Below are 19894 nucleotides of genomic sequence, written 5' to 3'. Positions count from 1 at the left end.
ACTTAAAACCTAATAGCATATATACAACATGAAGACATATGTGATTCTTACCTGTTATGATAGACCAGAAGAAGGGAATGAAACTTGAAAAGGAAATAAAGTTTCACCCAGCTGGGACTGCACGGTACGCCAAACCGTGTATCCGCCAAAGAGTGGCAGACTCCCTACAGTAATTAATTACTGTTAATTTTAAATTCCTTTAGGATGTGTCTCTCTTCAACCTTAGCACTTTCCTCATTCTCACTGAAAACCAAATTTTCCTGCAAGTATCCTTTATTCTTTATTACTCTAATAGGCAGTTCCCAAGTTTCATTACTACCGCCTATATGACTTCCTATAAAAGACTCTCTTATCACTTTAGAGTCAGGTAAAGTTAAAATTAAGTTGTTCTGATCAAAATTGATCTTTCCCTGGTACTTTGATAAGAAATCAGTACCAATCAACATATCAACACTTAAGCCTAGCACAATCAAACAAGGATGATCTATTACTACGTCATTTATACCAATGGGTATCAAAGCTTCGTGTTGAACTGGTCTAGAGACTTTTCCAGTAACACCTATAATCTTTAAGCCACTTACTTTCATAACTGTTAACTTCTCTTTATTGGGTATGGTGTCAAAAAATGTTTGTGATAAAGCACTTGCTTCACTGCCACTGTCAAGCAGACAACGCACAGTGACTCCTGATATGTTTACTTTGATAACAGGGTGAGTTATTTTACATTGAACAGGTTGCTCACACACCTCGTCTAATAAATCTCGTTCTATGTTCTTCCAGCTAAAGTAATTCTGATCAGTTGCAATTACATTTACATTTACATCCTGGGGCTCATCATGCTCTATAATCTTAGCTGCTTTCTCTAATCTGTCCACTAACTTTAAATCGAAGCATCTGACGACTTTTTCTACTTTTGTTTGCTGCACATCAGCCAAACTATCCTCTACCTCTGAGCAACTGCGTCCCTGCGCAATATTGCTGTTCATAAGAATGTCGTCACCTTCAACCATTTGTGGCACGTTTACACAGCTACTAGATTCTTTCACCTCGTTACTATTTCTACCCCCTTCATTCATCATTTCCTCCTCTCTAAAGTTTTGCAGTACTGATTCTACTTCTGCTACTTCTACTTCAGCTTTTAGATTGCCATTTTCATCGAAGATGTAAGCTTTTACTTCATCATTATTCCCATCAGACTCAAACCCATTATCTATTTCTTCCCCATTATCTACCTTGAGTTCCTGTTCTTCCTTGACCCATTTTTCTAGTGTATCCAAAATACTATCCACTATTTTGTGAGAGTGGCTTAACACATCACTGGTATTATCTGTATTTATTTCGTCATCCATGTTGTCTGTCTGTGTATGTTGGCTGATTGTCTGTGTTTCCGTTACTGGCTGTGTTACTGTTACCGCCTGGTGAGCGCCAGTTTCCTCATAGACGGGATTTAGTTTCCCACACGCGGCCTGTTGTGTTCATCTGTGACACCACTAGATATAGTAGCATCATGACTCCCTTCTTGTCTTAATGGCATAGTATTTACTTCTCCACTTTCGTCATAGTAGTTGTTACGAAAGCGTGGTGAGTATCTACCCCCTCTTCCTCTGCCACGGCTTTGGTTTCGATAGTTTGTTTTGGTGTGCCTAACTTCCATATTTCTAACGTTCACGTTTCCATTATTTTGTACGTGATTGTTAGAAGATTTGTTATTCTGCTGCACCTGCTCCTCAGCAGCAGCTACTCTTTCCACTCTTTCCAGATATTCAATAAATTTGTCTATATTATCTCTAGGGGCGGAAATGATCCTCTTCTGCCAGTACCACGGCAGCTTACCTTCTAAACCCATAATGATCATATCTGGCTTCATCTTTTCTGTCAAATGTGACAGTCTTGAAACCCACTTCCTAGCGAAATCCTTTACTGATTCACGCCCTGGGAAAAACTTCTTACCACTCCAGAATTCCCTTAACACATCATTTTGTTTGTTATGTGACCAGTATTCGTTGAGAAATGCAGACTTAAATTCAGATAAAGTTTTACATTTGATCATTACATCCGCTGACCATCGCAAAGCATCACCTGACAAATGACTTCTTATAAATGAAATTTTTTCTCTTTCTGACCAAGTGTTGGGGAGAACATCCTCAAAGTCATTCCAAAATTCAAGAGGGTGAATGTACTTATCAGGATCAAAGCGCAAAAACTGTCGACACCCTATAAAAGCGGCGTCAACTGAAGTCACATGCTGTACAGTAGAATGACTAGAATTAACAGAGGTTACTCTATTTTCTAGGTTAGCAATGTTAGTATTTAATTCCTCTACTTGTGACTCTACTGCTTCTATCCTGGCAGAACATCTTTGTTCCACTGCACCACGAATTTCGGTACAGGTTTCTTTTACTTTCTCAATGTTTTTCTGACAAGTATCTACTTTAATTTGTACCTCTTTAACTTTGTCAGAGCAAAGTTTGGACTCGTTGCTCAATCTTTCGGACAACCTCACTTCCAAAAGTTCATCTGCCTCTTGATAATTTTTTTTAATTTGATCTATTTCACATTTGAAAGTACTATGCATTTTAGTTAACTGTTGCCCTACTTTTACTTGAATGTCATGATGAATAGCATCTATCTTATAATTCAAACTATTCCATTTTGATTGCAGTTCTTCTTTTAGTTCTTTATTACTAACCTCAATTTTATTCTCCAACTTTTTATTACTATTTTCAATTTTAGCCTCAATTTTATTTTGGTTTGATTCGAGTTTGGCAAACAGTATTTGCATCCAATCCGGAGCTTCTACCTTGATACTTTGTATCTCTTGACTTGACTGAGCTGGAGATATATTGAGCTCAGTTTCACTACCTGACAAAGTTAGCAACTCTACTGGCTCCCTTTTGACTTCTATTTCACTTATTGATTGCATCCCTGCACTCTCATTTAAATTAAAGTCATAATTTACTGGTGACAAATTACGTTCTAGTTCAATATTTGAGGGATTAATGGAACCATCCTCATTAAACTCAATTCCTGATCCTGAGGATTCTTGGTCAGAGACCGGTTCCCTTCTGAAATGTACACTACTTTCCATATCTTTTAGTTTGTTAGCAGCACTTAATAAATATTTTAAAAGTCTTTGACTTAACTTAAATGCTTGATTTCGACGAATGATGTCGTCGCGGTGTACCAGCAATCGTGATGCGACGCGTCGCGACGTATTGAAGGCAGCAGCAGCAGCTGTAGCGTCGAGTACCGCCACAGGAATCGCCTACTGCAATAGCTCCAGGGGGGGGCAGCAAGGCACCGTTGACCGCTCGGCGCAGCCGGCAGCTGTCTCGCAGATCAGCGCAGCTCCGCGATGACGCACCGTCTTCCTTTAGTCTCAGCGCCGTCGGCAGCCGCGATCCAGCATCGTCGCCTTCCTCACCATCGTCACTAACCAACGTACAGCGGTAGACACTTATTGTTTATACACTACACCCGCCTTTACTGGTAACACTGTTCCCACACTAGTTCAATTCAGTGTCCTGTTATTGCCTACCGAGTTCGTTAATTTATACCAATCGCTTTCACACATCGAGCACTTTTATTTGCTTTTAATTCAGTTTTCCCGGCCGATAAGCACCATATGTGGGGCGGCGAAGAAGTTGTCGAATGAGTTGTTTGAATGTTCATTTCACTTAACAGACTATTGCCGATGCAACATATGTGGGACGGCGAAGAAGTCGTTGTTTAATGTTGAATGAAAGTTGAACATTGCCACCTTAAATCACGCGAGCCTGGCAACTAATTTGGTGGCCAGTCAGAAAGCGAAGGGAAACTTACTGACCTTAGTTCCCAGTCTGCACGGCCACATTCCTGTACAGCCCAGCTAAACGAAAAATATCCATAGTTCTTCACGGGATTAGGGCTGCTTCAATAAAATTTAAAGTTCCAAACAAGATTTTATTATCTTAAAGGCTCACACAAATTACTCGAAACTTCTGAAAATGCTAAAGACATTAAATATTGTTAATTCAGCCAATCGTTTAATAGTTCAGAGGCGACTTCTACAGCAAGTTCCTCCCGAATAGTTCATTACTCTAACTAACGGTGCTCTATTAATAGTTCGCAATAATGTTAAAAAAAAAGGATTAATGCTCGCCTTAAAAGTGGAGTTAGTCACCACTTGCCACGCGGAATTATACTTCACACGGACGGCACAATAACAGTTTGTTACCGAAGTCTAAACGATCCAGGACGGTGTACAGTCCTCGCGATTTTCAATGTCCGTTTACATTGCTAAGTACGCGCATGTCACAGCCCGCTATGACGTCACCCGAGGCGAGGCGCGATCGGACGTTAAGCTCGCGTGGACTAGGCGTTGGTCTAATGCGGAGTGAGCTTACTACTGCCTCTGCCGCTCTTTTTATATAGCTCCGGCGCGTACCGCCAAGAGTGCATCTGTTCTTTCCGTTCCTATGCAGATGCCTCCAGCCTACAAATGATCGCTATCTCAGGCACATAATCTTAAATATCACATTTAATAATAGCTTTACAAACTTCTCAATTTTTGTATGCATACATCTGAGCAGTACAGAAGCACGTAGAAAATCTCAGCCCGCTAAAATTAAAACTTTACTCTCTAGAATTTTTACAATGGAACTAACGGTAGATTGTTACCTCTGAACCATAGCTTTATCAAGACTTGTATCAGCTGTTAATTATGCTACAAGACTAAAACTTGGTGTAGCTTTGTTAATTGTCCTATCTGATCATTGGTCTTAAAGAATTTTTTTTATCATTAAAATTTAAAGTACTTAATCTATAATGCTTATGTACATTTTACTCACAAAAGTAGTTTTTACTAAATTACTAAAAAAAACTAGAAGAGGTAACTGATTGTGGTATTTCCATTATTATTATTAGGGTGAACTGAAGCATCCTACCAATTTTCAATATTGTAGCTCTATTATTTCGCGCCTCTGATTTTTCCGAAAAACGCGGATTCTGGAGTCAATTTTAGTTTTATGGTTTTGGAAACCAGCACCACTCATTAATGACTTCTTACTGCACCTTCTCACCAAATTTTGGCTTCCTAGCGTCATTATTTAGCGCCTCCTATTTTTCTTTCAAAACGTGAATTTTACGTAAACTACTAATTTTATAACATTAAGATTTGTTACCTGAAACATTATTACATAGAACTATACTTTAACAAAGTTTTACACACAAATCTTAATTTTTACTTTTATGTTAAATGTGGTGCAATACTATATGCAGGCGCGTTACGATGACGTGACGCTACTAGCAGTGAACTAGGGTAAGTCCCGTGCACTCGCTCGCCTCTGTATCTTATACATGATACAGCGCTTGCTTTGCTTCACTACCTTTTTTAATATTTCTATTTACGGCTGAAATCATCGACGCAGTAACCGCTTTATGGTCGCTAATTCCCTGTTCTGCATTAACTGATTCAAATAGTTCGGGTCTGTTTGTCACCAGAAGGTCTAATATATTATCGCCACGAGTCGGTTTTCTGTTTAACTGCTCAAGGTAGTTTTCAGATAAAGCACTTAAAAATATTTCACTGGATTCTTTGTCCCTGCCACCCGTTATGAACGTAGCGTTGCGCAGTTGGAGGTGAGCCGCCAGCATTGGTGGATGTGGGAAAAGAGATGGCAGGGATTTGAGGGCGGACGATCTGGATGTGTCCGCCATAAAAAGGAAATTTGTAAGACTGGATGTCATGATAATGACTTTTGAACACTATTAAGGTAAATACATTGTTTGTTCTCCATCAAAATCTTTCATTTGCTAACCATGCCCATCAGCAGTTAGTGCCTTCAGTAGTTAGAATCTTTTATTTAGCGGCAGTATTGGCGCTCGCTGTATTGCAGTAGTTCGTGTAACGAAGATTTTTGTGAGGTAAGTGATTCATGAAAGGTATAGGTTATTGTTAGTCAGGGCCATCCTTTTGTAGGGAAGTTTGCACTTCTATCACGTTGAACGATTCTCTTCAGTCGTCGTTGAACCGTTCTCGCAGGATCTTTTTCTGGTGGCAACGATGTCTGAGATTTGGCGTTTTACCGGATTCCTAATATTCACGGTCCGCTCGTGGAATGGTCGTACAGGAAATCACCCACTTCATCGCTACCTCGAAGATGTAGTGTCCCATCGCTATGTAACACCCTTTAGATACTCACTTAAAACTTTATAAACTGCCGTTGTAACAGCAGTAAACGATCTAACATCTATGCCAGACACTTTTATCGTATAGGCGTTGCCGACTGCAGCGCCATATTCTGCCTGTTTACATATCTCTGTATTTCAATACAAATGCCTATACTAGTTTCTTGCCTATGCTAGTTTCTTTAGATTTTAAATTTTGGGATCACATTTCAACATAAGAGGGAAATAAGAAACAGCTTTTGGTTCATACGTTCTTTGAAGGTTTACGTCACTAGACGGCAGTACAAACCAGTCCCCATGCTGTTGACTGCGGATTTCCGACGCTGAATGAAAAGGCACTTATTAACTGTCAAGGTGCCCCTTCACTATCGTTTATCGTTACGGTTCTGCCACTTATCCTTCAAATAGCTTCACAAGGAAGCCTCATTGGTTCGGAGCAAATATTTTTCAGCATCAAGCAAGCAAGAAAATCCTCGGTAGTTGTCGAAATGGAATATGGATGCTCTTTAAGTCACTGTACCATTTACACCCAGCTAGGAATGTAATTTAAGAGCCCCACGTCCGTAAGATACACGTGTGTAAGAAAAAACACAAATGGGAAATCTCTTACACAGCAAAAGAATCTGTTAATAGGCGATATGGTTACCTCTATTAGCCACGCACGCACGCGACAGCCCCTGCTCTTTACGAGTTGGGTCAAGAGTTCCCTTGGCAGCCGATTCCATGCCTTAATAAGAGCGAAGCGGAGGTATGTGTCTTTGGTGGAGGCTGACAGCATGAAATTCGCATCCTTATACCGTCCCAAGCCCGTTCAACTGGATTCAAAGCCAGTCCATGCGACGGATATCTTCACGTTTGACAAATTCATCCACCGAATCAACTCTATTCGTACGGACGTTATTTTCCACGTTGAGGAAGTCTAGACCAACTGCATCTCTCAAAAGTCAAACATGTGTTAACAGTGTCTCATGTCTGTGACTAAGAGCGTTTATAATATTCCTCTGACTACCGACGAAGATGTGCAGCTCCGTACTGCCATTCAGGGTGATTCCTTCCCATATCATGACGCTATCACCTCCAAATCTACTCAACAAAACACATTCCAAATTACGTATTTATGGTGTTACGTTGTCAGCTTCACCAAGAGACTACACCCTGCTTATTACGAACGGCCAGAGAAAACTGAGAAATGAGTGGTCTCAAGCATTATTTGTGTTTACGTCTCGGTTACGCCGATATTCACAGTACGGAGGATTCCTTTCCTACGCAGAGCGAACAAGTAGTGTTCGTAGGTAAATAAAAAAATGGTTCAAATGGCTCTGAGCACTATGGGACTTAACATCAGTGGTCATCAGTCCCCTAGAACTTAGAACTACTTAAACCTAACTAACCTAAGGACGTCACACACATCCATGCCAGAGGCAGGATTTGAACCTGCGACCGTAACAGTCGCGCGGTTCCTAGGTAAATATATCCGGTGATGTTGGGGTGATTGTTCACCTTTTCTCTTTTCCTATTTATAGAACAAAAATCTTCTTCAGTTCCCAGTAAGTTCTTAATTTACTAACGACCAGTTTCAAAGCCTGAAGCTTCATCATCAAGTGCCATAAACTGCCAACGAAAGCAGACGTTACTGACATACAAATACTATAGGGCTTACACGCTGAAATGAAAGCTACAGTTGTGGAAAGTGGTGTACTCGTATAATTATGGGAACATAAATGTATGGCGATCGGGCAAGTCAGTATCACACCCTTGTCAAACAAACGCGTGGAACTGGAAAAAAGACGCTAACTTTGGTGAAGGTTCCCGACAGTAAGGAGCTCAATAATATTGTTACAAAACGAGTAAATGAACTCATACGTGGGACCAGCAATTACAGCTTTCGCCTCGACAGCACGATACGCAAGTGGCTACCGACAAGTACAGACGGCCTAGGAATACCATACTGCGCCGACTGACGTAGAAGCCGCTGAGGTGATGAGCTGAAGTTGATAGCCGCAAAAAGGTTGGAAACGTTGGCTGACTGGTTCGTCCGCTTACAAAAATCTGGTTCACAAGAGCGATACAAAATCCCGCTTCCCCGTGCCGTCTGTTGGCCGCCCCCTCCCCCATGTTGTCACCAACTGATTTGTAGAAAGAAAGACTTTTCTTCGAAGACTTATTTTTAAAATGATGAAAGATGATTGGTATAAAAAAGACTTTTCTTCGAAGACTTATTTTTAAAATGATGAAAGATGATTGGTATATATATATATATATATATATATATATATATATATATATATATATATATATATATATATATGTGTGTGTGTGTGTGTGTGTGTGTGTGTGTGTGTGTGTGTGTGTTTGACTGACGAAGGAATATTCGTGGTGCATCGCAACTCCTTTTCAGATAAGAAAGCTAACTAACCACAGTGAGGGTAGACATTTGTTACAAAATATACTTCGTCTGCAATACCCTTCTCCATACCGGCACTTGATTGTTCCACACTCTGCGAACCTATTTAGCCGGCCACTGCGGCAGAGAGGTTCTAGGCGCTTCAGTCCGGAACCGCGCAACTCCTACAGTCGCAAGTTCGAATCCTGCCTCGGGCGTGGATTTGTGTGATGTCCTCAGGTTAGTTAGGTTTAAGTAGTTCTACGTTCTAAGGGACTGATTACCTCAGACGTTCAGTCCCATAGTGTACAGAGCCATTCTTTTTTTTTACAAACCTATTTAAAAACAACCAAGTTAAATATGTGTACTGAGCTTACTATTGGTAAATCACTTGATTGCTGCACTCGTTACATGTGAGCTGGCGGATGACTTCACGCTGTTAATACTTTGTGTCTGCCGCAGCCACTAGTGATAATGATAACAATAATAATAATTATTATTATTATGTGTACAGCACTATAGTAACCCGTATGTAGTTACTACTGTGTCGTGCTCTCAATACGTTAAAAACATCTTCATGTAGAAACCTTAGGTAGGATTAAAGTGATAAACGCAACGGGAAATAACGGTGTAGGCATATAAGATAGCACTTTGTATCGACACTGTACCAGATGGAATAAAAATAACTGAGGAGTAAAGGGAGGCCTAAGCTACGACAAAGGAAAGCGAACAAAGAAATTGACCCTACGCGTAGCAGATGGGATCTCTGTAGTTAGGGTGTGATAGAATTTAGTGCAACGACCGAAGAGTTGAAAAGAGATACGGTAAAATACATTAGATGCAGTAGAGACTCACCTTTAAGGCACCAAATACAATAATACAAAAAACTAATGTGTTCGGATAAAATGCCTAGACGTCAACGTGACAGAACGCATGACACTAAAAAGATAAGCGATAAAATGCAAAAAAATAGTATACACTATCACACATTTATGTTCCCATAATTGTGTGACTAGACCGTTTCACCTCTAGCTTTCATTTCGAAATGACAGCCCCATAGCATCTGTAAGCTATTACCACCTTTTCTTGTTCACAGTTGGTGACACTTGAATATGACGCTTTATGCTTTGAAACCGGTTCTGGAATAAATTATGAAATTACTCACAAATGAAGAAGATTTTTGTAGTATGAATATGTTTCTCAATTGCCTGTGTTCACTTGATCAAACATTTTCTCTGTTCACTTTCATGATTACGTGACCGTACTTAACTTTTAGATGCTAGTGTATATTTTATTTAGTACTACTTACAAAGAATGGAAGGAACGTAGAAATTTTGTAGAACGCAGTTAAGTGTGAACTCTGATACAAACAAACCGCGAATAGATATTCTCCTCGTGCGACTAAAAGCCCCAATACGCTCCCCTGGGTTAGTAAAACGAACCGGCAGGATACGTCACCCATTTCTCTGTTGGGAACCTTGGACGGAAACGACAGCATGCAGTTGACATCTTGTCTCGGTATCTTAATCCTTCTGCAGGTGTAACAATACCCGGCTGGCCTGGTAACGGCAGCTCGTCTTGTGTGCGGTGGTCCCGCGCTTAGCCGCCTTGCCCCAGGTGCGCGCAGGCAGCGCAGCACGCTAAATTAAACACGTATACGTGGCCGGACCGGCGCACAGGGAACTCAAAAGACGCTGTTGCGTTGCGTGCGCCCCGCACAGCTGTCCGCCTTACCAAACCGCAATTCATCGGGCCGCCCTTTCTTGCCGTCTTCCCCCAGACCCGTGCAGCGCTCCGTGGCGCAGGGACCCCTCCTTTTGATATCCCGCCGTCGCGCGCTCTGGCAGTGCCTTCTCTTTGTTACTGCCGCAACCGATCGTCCTCGCTGTGTCTGACGTATATGATTATCTCTGTGGATAACGTGATTATATTCCGAGTCAACTCGCAACAATAACAATTGTCGCAAGTTTGTATGCTTTTCTACTTGGAGATTTATCATTAAATACACAAGGAGAGAGGACGGGAAACGTAAAGAAAGAAGATGCCCTTTTTTTTTCTTCGTCCCTGGTACAAGGGTGCGGCTGCGCGGTAATTACAGAGCGGTGTACTCTGATGTGGGACTATTAGCGCTGAAAGCGTCTGGTAGGAGTTTTCCAGAGTGTTGGGTAATTTCAAATCTTGATTGACTCCTATTGTAGTACGAAAATGATATCCCTCTTGCATACTGAACAAAATATAACAGTACAAATTCAAAAAAAGTAATCGCAACTGAATTTCTCAAACAGTGCAATACTGTGGTTCGGCAGCTATCGCAGAAGCAGACGTCAATGAATCGTCTAAGAATCAGAGAAGTGAGTCGTGCTTCGGTAGCTCAGATGGTAGAGCACTTGCCCGCGAAAGGCAAAGGTCCCGAGTTTCGAGTCTCGATTGGGCACACAGTTTTAATCTGCCAGTAAGTTTCATATCAGCGCACACTCCGCTGCAGAGTGAAAATCTCATTCTGGAATCAGAGAAGTGTTCAGGGAAACATTTCATCTTTGAAGTCCCGCAGGATTCAGTCTTTGGTCCATTGCTTTTCTTTCTGTACCTCGACGATATTGTTTCGAGTCCATTACAATGTGTATTTCTTTTTGTTATCCGTGGACGGCTTTACGCAGACTAACGATAGTGTAAAAGGAAGAATAAAGACGGGGTTTAAAATTCAGGGTGAGCGAATTCTATCCTCAGTAAAGGTGAAGAAGAATTACAGGACTTTTTAAATGGAATGAGCCACCTAAGAGTACTGAATTTGGATTGAGACTAAACGGAAGAAACACTGAAGTAACACGGCCTCGCAGAAATGAGGTTACTAATAAATGTAACATCAAAATTGACCACAACAAAGTAGAAGAACTTAAGGAATTCTGCTACCTTGCATGCAGAATAACACATGACGGACGACACAAAAAGAAGACTGGCACCAGCAAAGAGGACATTCCTGTCAAAAGTAAGTTAATTGATATCAAATATAGACCTTCATTTGAGGAAGAAATTTCTGAGGATGAAGGTGGAACACAGCACTGTATGGTTGAGAATAATGCAACAATGCATTTTGGGGAACCGGGAAAAAGAAGAGAATCGAAGAGTTGGAGATGTGCTGTAGAAGGATACTGAGTATTAGGTGGACACATAAGAAGTGAGGGAGTATCCGCAGAATTACTGAAGACAGGAACGTATGGGAAACATTAACAATAATAAAGGACAGTACGATATAACACGCGTTAAGACATTTGAGAGTAACTAGTGTGATATTAGAGGGAGCTGTAGAGGACAATGGTTGTAGGGAAAGACAGAGACTGAAATACAACTAACAGGTAACTCCACGCTTAGGGTGCAAGTGCTACTCTGAGCTGAATGTGTTGGCACATGAGAGAAATTCGAGGGTGGCCGCATTTAACCAATCAGAAAACTCCTGATCGAAAATAAGAAGAAGAATTAGGGGCAGTTAAATAAAACTTATTTAATTATAGACAAAACAAAAGCTGTTAAATCAATTTACAAGGGGGAGAAATTAAGAGAACTCTGCGCTGAGCATGAGTTAGTCTTTGGTAATATACTTTTCATGAACCCCAAGAGAAGGAATTACTGTCAGGTATAAGAAGACCAAAGAAGACATCAGATTTACGTTTTGCAAAACAAAGAATCAGAAGTCATGTTAACGACGGCAGAAATTATCCAAGTGCAGACGTTGGTAAGTTCATAACCTAGTACCAATGATTTTGCAGTTCAAATTACTAGGTCAGTCCATCTGATCTTCAGAAGTCTCCCATAGTACTATATTTCGAATGTCTGTAATCGTTCCATTCTGTCTGTCCCATTGTGTAAATATCGCATCCACACCGAAGTGTGCTCCAAACACCTTTCATTAATCTTTATTTGCTCCTAGGTTTTACATGTTTTGATGTCAGCAGCTGTTTCTTTTTCACAGCAAGAATTTTTATCTTGATGCTGTACTTGCTTGCATCTTTCTTCTTTATCTATTTTACTTTCTAGAAAAGTTAGTCCATCTCTCAAAGAGCCTCCTAGAGATCACCATTGGTGATTCCCAGCTCCGGTGGTTGTGACAGGCGGCGCGAATTTTACAAACTGGTTGCCAGAAGCAAGCACTGTTTAAATAGAAACCTCCGTCTCTGTTTGTCAGGTTTCCCGACATCATTATTTCTACTGACTCCATAGTTATGCTGTCCCATAAATTTGGCCTTCACACCACGACATTGGTCCCATCGTATTTCAATTAATTTTTGTTTTCGAGGCAGTGTCTGCTGACAGCTGAGTTGCCTGGCTGTTTTAATTGGATGTGCCCCTAACGTTCCTGGCATCTGTTCACCTCGGATATGATTATCTGCCACATAAGACGTGCCACATACGCGCGTGATGCTCTACACAACCAGCTTTGATAGAACTAAATCGTCGAAAAGATATTTTTTGTAGCAAAGATAACGTTCAAAACTATTTTCATTGGCTGGTTTCGACAAGATACAACTGTCATCTTTAGATCTTCAGAAACTTTTTAGGCTTAACGTCATGTTCTATTGTGCGTTCATTACTCATACCATGTTAACTTTTTAATGTTAGTATGACAAGGCTAATGAACGCACAATGTAACGTGACATACAGCCAAAAAAGTTTCTGAAGATCTGTAGAATGACAGTTGTACCTGTCGATAATGACGAACCGAAAATAATTTTGAACAAATCTTGGCTACAAAAATTTCTTTAGAGTAGATATAGGTCGCTCTGTCTCATTTCTCGTTAAGAGAAACTTCAGTTAAATCGTAGTTAATATTACAAAGAACACTTTATGTTCATTGACAGGAACGAAATACAGATCTTTCCGGATATTGGGCTGGCATAAAGCAGACAAGGGATACTTAACTTCTGTATTTCAGTCTCAACCTCTTTGTTCTTGATTTTGTCTGCGATGGCCACTCGGTTACATCGGAACTCTGTTCATAGGAGTTGGAAATCTTCTTGCCTCAACGTATTCGAGCTGCTTGCTGCGCCACAGAAAAACATCCTGGCCGAATGTAAAAATTTTTTGAGTTCTCCCTGGTTAGCGCCAAGCCAAGCCGAGGCAGACTCGTTTGCAATATTTGTATCATGATGTCAGCCTGGCAGGAGAGCCAATGTAGCAAATACTGTGGCACACAACCAAGGCTATTGCTATACATCACTTGAACGAGATGCCTCAATCGCCAGTTCATCAGTATGACTTCAATGTGAAGGGAGTATAATGTCATTCTGGCAGTCGAGCAAATTGGAATAGCAACACTTTCAGTACACTGACACTGCAAAAAACAGTGAGCTGAAAGCCTGAACGAAGAAGATGGGACACTGCGGAATGGTGAAAAAAGCTGACAGGCCCAGAAAATCAGGCCACATTCAGTCATTGTCGTCGAGGGGGTAACGTCATTTTCCCCAACAGACAGCTACAAGTACTTGAGCTTTCCAGCCCTTCCTCTGTTCAGATGCAGTGATCCAGTTCCAAGGCAGGACCTGTTATGCACTGACTACCATTCGCCTTCGAGACAGTAGCGAGCCCAGCCTGGTGGACACAGCTGTTGTGAGCTGCTGTCTTCTCCTTCACTGATGTGAAAACTTGGAGACTTCTAACACCTGCTCGCTGGGAGGCTAAACTGATAGCATTTGATTTACTGACCAACTATCACTGTTCCTGGGAGGTAGGCAAGCTGTTGCTGGTTCTTGACTTGAATCTGTTGAGCAGGCACTAGCGTCAATGGCCATCTTCTGCTGAAAACGTCATGACGTAACTTTACACTACAAGCACTGCCCCCTGAAGAGCTACTGGAATCTTAGTGGGGCACTATCTTCTTATTTGCTCCCTAGTAAAACGTGGCACCTACCATACGACGTGACAACCTGAAGTAATGGTATGAGATGCTATTTAATTTCATAGCATGGCCCCCTTTGCCAATAGACTCTTACAGCACAATGGTATGTCAGCGATATTCGACGCCCCATTTTGTTGCCATTCAAGGCAAGCAATCCAGGGCGTACATTTCGGTAAGATTATGCCCCTTCGTAAACGGCGGTAGTTTCTACTGCTTTTCTTCATGCTTGCCAAGCTCTACCATGGCCAGCAACGTCATCTCTCCCCAACTGGAAGCGACTGGAGCATTATGTGCAGGGTCTCTCATTAGGTCGGAGCTTTGACGAACTAACAAGCAAATTGGATAGAATTTGGCACGATATCCCTGAGAAAAACATGTAACAACTCTATAAGCTAATGCCAAGCCAGGTAACTGTTTGCATCAGGGTCAGAGGTGGACCACCGTGTTATTAACTTGCACAAATTGTGAAGATCTTTCTCTTGAATAGATGAGCCAAATTTCCTGAAATTGTTACCATTTGTTTGTCTGTACATGTACGTCAGGTCAACCGATTTCCGCCTTTTTCAGTTAATTTGTTCTTGATGTGTCTTTTTTATGTCTTACCGTGTATTTAAGTGCTGGACCTCATGAACAATGTCAGCCAACACGAAAGGGTGTATGGCTAATACGCAGAGTGAGGCTGCTAATATATATCGAATTATTGTTTTCAATAAGTTGAACGAACAATGCGGTGAGTTTTCTAGCGTGCGCGAATAATTTCTAACTTAAAGAATTGCGAAACTGATGTTCTCTTTGTAATGGATCACTATACTTTTTCCTGTGGGGACTGAAAAGAGCCTTCGAAGAGGACATATGTAGAACTTGATCAAAGAGTAACAAGATAAAAGCTACGCAAACCAATGTCCCGCGTCAGAAGTCTCCCGCAAATCTCTGCCCTGCTGCACCGGATGTAAACAACAATATTTACCTGTGACATTATTCAGAATTTCGCAATGTGTACGACAGCCGAAAAAGTAAATAAGGTTTTCGTTTGCGGTGAATTTCACCGAAATGTTTAAGCAGCGGTAGGGCCGTGTCCTGAAAAGTTCCTGATTGTGCCAGACTCTCACGATCTGTTGCTGAAAACATTATGAAAACAATTCCAGAAACGGGAAATAAAATTTGCTCACGAAAACTAACAGCGAAATCTAAGAGAAACACAGATAAATTTTCAGCAGCGCTGTCACACAATCTGCATGTCACTATGAGCCAGCTTGACTGTCTTACAGATCCTTCAAAGAACTGTTCTGCGAATACCACATTTACCGCATTTCGTCCTTTTCACGTGTTCTTCTAGCAAAAGCTTCATCGCAGTGACTTGCAAAATCCATTACGTTTCTCTGAATTGTGCCAACGAAAACTTCAAAGTAATGCAGCATTTACATACAAGATTTTGTTTACTTATTACAAACCACACACGCTGTTTTCCGAGAAGTGAGTTAACTAAGATCCTGTTTTCCAAAGTCTGGTACAAGCTTTTCTAGAACCTTATAACTGGCCTCTTTTATTCACGGGACTCAAAATAGTCCCACGTGTGTACAGTTCGTAGCAGATATGCTGCCGCAGGTACAGCGAGACATTGAACAAAAGGCAACGTATATGGTATCAACTTGATGGATTTCGCGGACATTTCGCACATATAATTACAGGCTAGCTTAACAGAACACCTGAAGACACTTGGATTATAACTTTCGAAACGTTATATGTCCTCCATGCTATCCACACCTAACGCGTTTGGACTTTAATTTGTGATGGAAATTGCAACAACAGCTCTATATATTACGAACGACACAGATAGGGAAGGTACTCTGAGGGATCAATACGAAATTTAAAGTGCAGTACTGTGTAGGATTATTGTATTGCACTTACCAACGCTCGAGGTCAACAGTGGTTTGCGATGTTGTTACATTAATATTTCAGTTGCACGTATGTTATGTCACTGAAGTCCTCAAAAAGATTTTTGAAGTTCCACAAAAATGAAAACTGCTCAATATTTAAGAAACATAGTCTATATCACAATTCGACAATTCTTAAATGTAAAAGTTATCCGCCTGGGCCAGAAAATCCATGCTTTCTCCCCTGTTACTTAAAGGGAGGCCCACTACGATATACTTACTCGATGTGAAAAGGTTTTGTCTGTCCTGTCTTATCTCTCTCAATATGTATAAGATAATGGAGTGTTAATGTATATCGAGGGAGGGGGTGGGGGGCAGCGATGAAGCCTTTTATATGGTTAGTCTTTAGTTCACATTCAAACGTTTTACAGGGGGTAAATAGAACCATTTTCCGACTATTTCCCTACCGTTCGACTCTCTAGGAGCACGTGCAAAAATGAACACCTCAATGTCTCCACAAAAGTTCTAATATCCACTTTTATGCAATGGGCTCTTCTCCCAATGCAGACAGGAGACAACAAAATATTTTGGCTTGCGGAGAAGAAGTTGTCATGAAAAGTCTCGCCGCAAAGAATTTAGCCTTTACTGTAATTATTGCCACCCCAATTCTCATATCATATCCGTCACTCTCTTTTCCGTATTTTGCAGTAAAAGTTAAGATGGAACCTGTGATCTAGGGGTATACTTTCTTTAACACGTATTCAAAACGTCAAGTCACTTCTTCGTACCTACGTATTGCTAAGTTTTCAAATAAAATCCATAGGCAATGGTGGCCGAGGACTTTGGCGAACGGGCTTGTCAGAAAAAGGCAGAGGGACGGACAGAGGTTCATGGCACACTCTTGTTCTTTGTGTAGGAAACCGTCTCTAAGAGAAGAAAATATCAGCAATTATCAACGGCTCGAACATGAAGAAGGGAATGGAGACCGCTGCTTTAAAGGCACATAAGGTGTATCGACAGGACATGTGACCCCGTAACTCAAAAAGTATCATGACGATCTCTCATTTGGCAAAAGATTCCTATTCGAATCTCCGGGACGGGATTGCCAGGGGAGCTGATCAGGGGGAGGGAAGGTGGAATAAACAACAAGAAGATGATTTTCTAAAGCCGGAGCGTAAATGTCGGAGCTTAATATGTGGCAGGGAAGCTAGTAAATCTGAAAAGAGAAATGCAGAGGCTCAATCTAGATATAGTGGGTTTCAGTAAAGTAAAATGGAGATAAGAAAAATATTTCTGGTCAGACTAATATCTGGTCATATCAACAGCAGCAGAATTTGGTATAACGTATGATTCGTTATGAGTTGGAAGGTACGACAAATATTGAGTTATTGTGAACTATTCAGCGATTTGATCGTTCTTATCAGACCAAACGCCGACAACGGTAGTTCAGGTATACATACCGGCGTCGCAAACAGAGATAAAAAGACAAAGTATATGAGGATATTTAATGAGTTATTCAGTATGTAAATGAAGACAAAAATGTAATAACCCCAGGGAATTGTGATGCTGTTTACGAGTTGAAATACAAGAAAGGGATACTGTGGAACTTAGTAGTAAAGGTGAGGAGAAAGACGAACTGTTTGAAACTACAGGAAATAGAAACATAATTCAAAGTTCCTGGGAAGAGAAAAGTTCAAAGTTTTATGCATTCAATGTGAGCTCCATGCTTCACACGGCAAATGTCGAAACGGTGACTCATTTACTGCCCACGCAAAACGGCTGGCCTCTCGTTATCGAATTTACAGCCTCAGAAATGCGATGTCGCAGACATTCAGTAGTGTCAGGCATGCTGTTCTTGTGGTCTTCAGTCCAGAGACTGGTTTGATTCAGCTCTCCATGCTACTCTACACTGTGCAAGCTTCTTGAGCTCCGAGTAAATACTGGAACCTAGATTCTTCTGAATTTCTTTAGTGTATTCATGCCTTGGTCTCCCTCTACGATATTTACCCTCCGAGCTTCCTTCCAATACTAAACTTATGATTCCTGGAGGCCTCAGAAAAGTGTCCTACCAACCGATCCCCCTCTTCTAGTAAAGTTGTGCCACAGATTCCTCTTCTCCCCAATTCTGTTCATTGTCTCCTCATTAGTTACGTGATCTACCCATGTAACCATTACCATTCTTCCGTAGCACCACATTTCGAAAGCTTCTATTCTCTTCTTGTCTAAACTATTTATCGACGTATTGCTGCGTGACAAACTGAAGAGAACATTGCAGAACGAGCACTCCTGAAAGAAACTCACTAACTTAACCAAAAGAAATAACTTCCATAATAAAATCTTTAAAAACAAAGCATTCTAGTGGTTACGATGAAATATCTACAAAGTTAATTAAGACATGTTCTTGTGAGTTTAGCTCAATTCTAAGTTACTTGTGTAACTGGGACATTTCCTGACCGGCTGAAATATGCAGATGTTAAGCCTCTATTCAAGAAAGGGGATAAAGAGATGTCATCAATCTACAGACCGATTTCACTTTTGCCAGCATTCTCAAAATTTTTAGAAAAAGTAATGTATAGGCAGCTTCACAACCATCTGACCACAAATAACATATTATCAAGAACACAGTTTGGATTTCGGAAGGGTTCTGATATCGAAAGGGCTATTTACACCTATAGTGAAATTGTTCTTAATTCATTAAATAACAAGTTACAAGCAGCAGGTATTTTCTCTGATTTGTCAAAGGCATTCGATTGTGTAAACCACAACACCCTTTTATATAAATTAGAATCCTATGGTGTCACGGGCAGTGCTGCAAAATGGTTCAAGTCATACCTCGCTAACAGGAAACAAAGGATGTCAGTGCAAGGGGCTAGTGAATTAAGTCATCAGTCATCATCAGAATGGGAAGAAATTACATGTGGTGTCCCACAAGGATCCATCTTAGGGCCATTGATTTTTCTTGTGTACATTAATGATCTCTCATCAGTTACGCTGCCAGAAGCAGAGTTCGTTTTGTTTGCAGATGACACAAGTATTGAAATAAATAGTATGTTGAGTGTAGTTCTAGAAAGATATGCTAATGATATTTTCATGGATATTAATAAATGGTTTAAAGCCAACTCATTGATATTAGACTTTGAGAAGACTCACTACACGCAATTCAGAACCTGTAACAGGTTTCCACCCAGCATATGCATAAAGTATGAAGAAGAGCAGATAGAAGAGGTTGACAGTCTTAAATTCCTGGGATTACAACTTGATAATAATTTCAGTTGGGAGGAGCACACCACAGAACTGCAGAAACGCCTTAACAAATCTATATTTGCAATTCGAGTGTTAGCAGACATAGGCGACATAAAAGTGAAAAAGCTTGCATACTTTGCCTACTTTCATTCCATAATGTCATACGGTATAATATTTTGGGGTAACTCTTCAAGTCAAACAAAGGTTTTCAGAGTCCAAAAGCGTGTAATACGTATTATTTGTGGAGTAAACTCACGGACGTCTTGTAGAAACCTCTTCAAAGAACTGGGTATACTAAGTACTGCCTCTCAGTATATTTATTCCTTAATGAAATTT

Source organism: Schistocerca gregaria, chromosome 4 (genome assembly GCF_023897955.1).
Source record: "Schistocerca gregaria isolate iqSchGreg1 chromosome 4, iqSchGreg1.2, whole genome shotgun sequence".
NCBI classification, from domain to species: Eukaryota; Metazoa; Arthropoda; class Insecta; order Orthoptera; family Acrididae; genus Schistocerca; species Schistocerca gregaria.
Note: the sequence above shows the minus strand (reverse complement) of the source record.